We start from the raw sequence: 5,295 nt of genomic DNA, 5'->3' as shown, positions 1-5,295 counted from the left end.
ACTGGGAGTCACGTGATCATGGAGCTGGGTGCTGCGCTCTGATAGGCCACTAGGCCTCTCCGACGCGGCCGCCCGCAGCTCTGGTGTCCTGCTGGTCTCGTCGGGGCGGGGTATAGGTTGCGCTGAGTGTCTAACTCCCTGGCTGGGTCTCTGCCCGCGCTCTGGGCTGTGCTGGGGGCGGTGTCACAGTCTCTCTGCCCCTCTCAGGGGCTGGGGAAGGCAGTAGAGGCCTTGTGCGTGCTTGGGAGTCGGCTCCAACTCAGGCACCAGTGGAGATAGGCAAAGGTAGCTTTGCAGCGGTTGTGCTCACCCTCTTTTCCGGCAGATTTAAATTCCAGCGGTGCTTCCTCTTCCCCAGTTGGGGGTTGTTGCCCTGTAGCTGATCACTGTGGCTCAATCCCAGACATAGACAAAGCCTAAGTAGCCTCTCTATCCTACTGCAGACAGTTAGGGTAACCAGATGTTTTGATTTTATTGGGACAGTCCTGATATTCGGTGCTTTTTCCTATATAGGTACCTATTACCCCCAAAACCCCAGTTCCAATTTTTCACTCTTGTTATTTGGTCAGCCTAATAGCTTAAAATAAGAATGGCCATCCTGGGTCAGATCAAAGGTCCATCTAGCCTAGTATCAGAGGGGTAGCCGTGTTAGTCTGGATCTGTTATAGACTAACAGACGTTTTGCAGCATGAGCTTTCGTGGGTGAATACCCACTTCTTCTAGCCTAGTAGCTTATCTTCTGAGAGTGGCCAATGCCAGGTGCTTCAGAGGGAGTGAACAGTACAGGTAATCAAGTGATCCATAGGCACCGACTCTGTGGGTGCTCCGGGGTTGGAGCACCCATGGGGAAAAATTAGTGGGTGCTCTGCACTTAGCCAGGCTCCCCCATCCTTGCCTCCTCCTCCCCCGAGTGTGCCGTGTCCTCATTCTTCCCACTCCTTCCCAATGCATCCTGCCTGCCGCCTACCAGCTGTTTGGTGGCACTTAGGACTTTCTGGGAGGGAGGGGAAGGAGCGGGGACATGGCGTGCTCAGGGGAGGAGGCAGAGAAAAGGTGAGGCAGGGCAGAGGTGGAATGGGGGTGGGAAGGGGGCGGGGCTGGGGTGTGAAAAAGCAGTGTGAGATGGGGACTTCGGGGAAGGGGTGGAATGGGGTTGGGCCGAGGGCGGTGCATGGGTGGGAAGAGGCGGGGCCATAGGTATGGGGGGGTGTCGAGCATCCACCAGGCAGAGGGGAAGTCGGCGCCTTCCTATTGCCAATTGTCAGCTTCTGGCAAACAGAGGCTAGGGACACCATGCCTGCCCATCCTGGCTAATAGCCATTGATGACCCTATCCTCCAAGAATGTATCTAGTTCTTTTTTTAACCCTGTTATAGTCTTGGCCTTCACAGCATCCTCAGGCAGAGTTCCACAGGCTGACTGTTCATTGTGCAAAGCAATACTTCCTTTTGTTTGTTTTAAACCTGCTGCTCGTTAATTTCACTGTGTGACCCCTACTTCTGGTGTTATGAGAGGAAGTAACACTTCCGTATTTACTTTTTGCATAGCAGTCATGATTTTATAGATCTCTGCCGTATCCCTCCTTGCCCTTAGTCGTCTCTTTTCCAAGCTGAAAAGTCTTATTAATCTCTCCTCATGTGGAACCTGTTCCAATATATCTTTTTTGAGATGTGGTGACCACATCTGCACACAGTATAAATTAGAAAATATTTCACATTCACACAGATTAGTATAGACTTGATTTCAATCCCAATATAACAATAAAATTCAAATACACCTCTACCTCGATATAACGCTGTCCTCAGGAGCCAAAAAATTCTTACCGTGTTATAGGTGAAACCACATTATATCAAACTTGCTTTGATCCACCAGAGTGTGCAGCGCCCCCCCACCCCCACCCCGGAGCATTGCTTTACCATGTTATATCCGAATTTGTGTTATATCGGGTTGCGTTATATCGGGGTAGAGGTCTATGATTCTCATGTCTGCCATATGCATGAAAAAATGCTTTCTTTGCTTTAGCTGGCATATGTGGGGGACAAGCCAGAACCAGTCGGAAACAGTCTGTGCCAACCTTAACTACTAAACTTGCTTGATCACTCACTGTCAGATATTTAGGAAGTAGTTTTTAGTTTGAAGAGAAGGGCAAAAGGCTAAGTATCAGTGACAATGGGCAAATGCAATTGGTAATGTAATTCGCAGCTAATGATATTACATGGGTATCTTGTTCTTTCAGAGTTATTACTGATGGTTGTGTCCTCAGGGTAGTGTGGTAAATTTGTAATAGGCTTGACACAAAATGTCATCAAAGCTGAAAAGAGAAATTACAGTTCTCAGTAATGTGATGTGTTGATGGAGGCACTTACAGTCTAGTATTATTTGTCCATATCAATAAAACAGAACAAAGATATATTATTGCTGGCTTTTTGTTACCAGATTAGTCACAGATAGGGGGGGTTAGCCAGGAAAAAAAAACAATCACCGGGCGGGGGTGGAGGTGAACATGCTGGCAACAAAATGAAAAGGAATGGCTGAGGTACCCCCATGAAAATAGTTTTTTTTTTTTTAAATATCTCCATGCAACCACATGATGGACAGAATAATTTAGACTAGCATTTCCTTGCCCAGGTGACCGTGAGGAGGCTGGAGACAAAGTGAAAAGTCACCACTCAATTTGCTAAGACCTCTTTGTCAGTGACAAAGGCCTGACAGCATGTCACAAGAAAACCATTGGAACATGAATCTTAAAATAACCCGGGATTCATTTCTGAAGCACACCCATTTCCGTCTCATGCCTTAACCTGTCCGATTTCTGCAATTTGTAACAATAACAACGATTAATAAGGAGACATGACAGCAGCTCAGCCTCTGAGCGGTGTGGCGCTCGGCCCGGGGTTGGCGGGGGGCAGTATCTTCAGAACCCGCGGACACGTCGGGGGAGGTAGGAAAACTGGACTGAGCCCCCAAACGCGTGGCGGCCAACTCCGAACCCAGCAGAAGAGAGAAGAATGTGTGCGAAGCAAGGGGAGGAACCTCGGCCCATTGAGACCCCCCACCCCGGTGCCCCCTGCCTGCCTGTCCCCTCCTACAGGCTCTAACCGCTGGCCAGGTGCAATCCCAGCCCCCCGCCTGTCTCTACGAGCTTTCTGCCTGCAGGCTCCCCCTGCTGAGCCAGGCCCTTCCCGCCCTGGGGCTGCCCCGTCCCCCCGCTTCCTCTTCGCACAAGGGGAGCGCGCGTAGAGTATCAAGCTCCACTGGCAACTCGGCCTCCAGCTCCCGATAGCAGTCGCCGAGCCAGTTGCTGCGGCCGGCCGGAAGCGTCTCCTCCCCACGTCACAATGGGTTGGGCGTCAACCTAACTGCGTCCTTAGCAACCGCACCGGCCGGAGGCCTGGCAGGCGAGTCGCTTTGGCTGGGTGCTGAGGGACGCTCCTGCCTCCACTCTAGTCACACTCAGGTAAGCGGGAGGAGGCTCTGAGCTGGGTGCCCTGGCGATGGCACGAGAATGTTTCTAAAACGTCAGAGGTTCAGGGATTGCCAACCTCCCCCTGGAGCCCCCCATGAGCCATCAGCCCTGCTCCAGAATGCACATTGCATCTCTGATACGCTAGTGGCCTTGCCATCTCCTTTCCTCTCCTGCCCTGCCAAGGACAGTCTGACTTTTCGAATCCGTTCAGGTATCAGTGTTACTTGCTCTACATTTTGCATACATCCAGAAGGCTGTTATCATGCTCAGGAACCTGTTAAATCTAGTGCCAAAGTCAAGTGAATTCCCTTTGTAGTTAATTTTCATCTCACTAAGCCAAATTATACCACAGCTTTCAAGGGAAGATATTTGTTTGTTAATATGGAATGACTCCATAAAGAAACCCCAGCCATCCCTGATATTACTTCTGACAACTTCCCAGTCTTTTCACATTGCTTGTAAAGCTGCATAAATACAACCTGCCATCACTCCTGGCTCTCTTTGACTAACACACACAACTTCTCTCAAACAATCGCTTTACTTATGACAGTTAGAATAAACTACTCCTCTGTTTCTTCCTCAAGCTTCCTAGCCTGTAAATTTGAATTTGCATCACTTTGCACATGGGAGCATTCCCGTTGAAGTCAAGGCATTGACTATTCATGAATCATGGGCATAAAGCTATGCACATGCTTGAGCATTTGTGGTAAACCCTGATCCCACAAAGACTTATTCACTTGTATAACTTTATGTGCTGCAAGCAGGGCCGGCTCCAGGTACCAGCATTCCAAGCTGGTGCTTGGGGCGGCATTCTGAAAGGCGCGGCAGTCCCTGTTGTTTTGCCCCCAAGCAGCGCGCCGAATTGCTGCCTGGGAGTCGGGACAGCGGGGGCAGTCCGTGTGCCTTTAGGGCGGCAGGCGCGTTTCCGTGGTGGCGGCAATTTGGTGGCAGCTTCTATGTTTAGCTCTCCGCGGTGGCTTCAGCTAAACATAGAAGCTGCCGCCGCGGAAATGTGCCTGCTGCCCTAAGGGCACACGGATTGCCCCCAGGCGGCAATTCGGCGCGCTGGTTGGGGCAGCGAAAACTGTAGAGCCGGCCCTGGCTGCAAGTGGTCCATTGACTTCAGTGAGATTACTCAGTGTGTAAAGTAATTTTTTGCAAGAGCAGAGCCTTAGGCCCTGATCCGGCAAACATTTAGGATCATGCTTACTACCTCGAGTAGTTTCAATGATTTCAGTGGGACTAGTCAAGGTAGTAAAGTTAAGCAAATGACAGAGTTTTTGTGTGATCAGGGCTGTAGATTGTAAATTCTGCCAGAGTCACTTCAGCTTGTGTCTTGTACAGTGCTTGGCCTGTTATCAGCACTTAATGAATAATAAATAATCATAATGGGAAACAAAATGATATTGTACAAAATTTCTGTAAATAAGCCAAGATATTTTAATTCCTTTCACTTTATTAGAGGGACACCACAAGCTAAAATAATGCGTTTTTTTTAACCTACTTTGATTATAAGTAACACCTAAAGCTTTGATTCTGCACTTATGCACATGCTTAACTTTACTACTGTAAATCAGCAGGATTACTCATGGTAGTAAAATTAAGCATGTGTGTATAAGTATTTGCAGGATCGGGGCCTAAATGATTACTATCAATGAACGATATTGAAGAAAAAAAATTGTTCTCAATTTTTGAGGTTGTTTACTATGTGTGCTTGACAGCACATTAGGTATGTCTACACTGCAATTAAAACCCCCTGACTGGCCTTTGCCTGCTGACTCAGGCTTGCGGGTCTCTGGCTGTGGGGCTGTTTAATTGCAATGTAGAATT

At 48.9% G+C, this 5,295-nt stretch overlaps 1 protein-coding gene across 6 annotated transcripts in view; it reads left to right on the top strand.

Moving 5' to 3' along the window:
• The first annotated feature begins 3,368 nt into the window (after positions 1-3,368).
• TMEM232 (transmembrane protein 232) overlaps positions 3,369-5,295 on the top strand; it is a 126,486-nt gene continuing 124,559 nt past the window's right edge. For 5 of the 6 annotated variants that reach the window (XR_005600725.1, XR_005600727.1, XM_039545513.1 and 2 more), the window contains exon 1: positions 3,369-3,456. The gene's annotated coding sequence lies outside the window, so the exon portion shown is untranslated. The other variant, XM_039545510.1, reaches the window with a different exon arrangement.

The sequence above is a fragment of the Mauremys reevesii genome, linkage group 6, assembly GCF_016161935.1.
Source record: "Mauremys reevesii isolate NIE-2019 linkage group 6, ASM1616193v1, whole genome shotgun sequence".
Classification (NCBI taxonomy): Eukaryota; Metazoa; Chordata; order Testudines; family Geoemydidae; genus Mauremys; species Mauremys reevesii.
The sequence above is the reverse complement of the archived record's forward strand: the minus strand, read 5'-3'. Positions and strand labels throughout refer to the sequence as shown.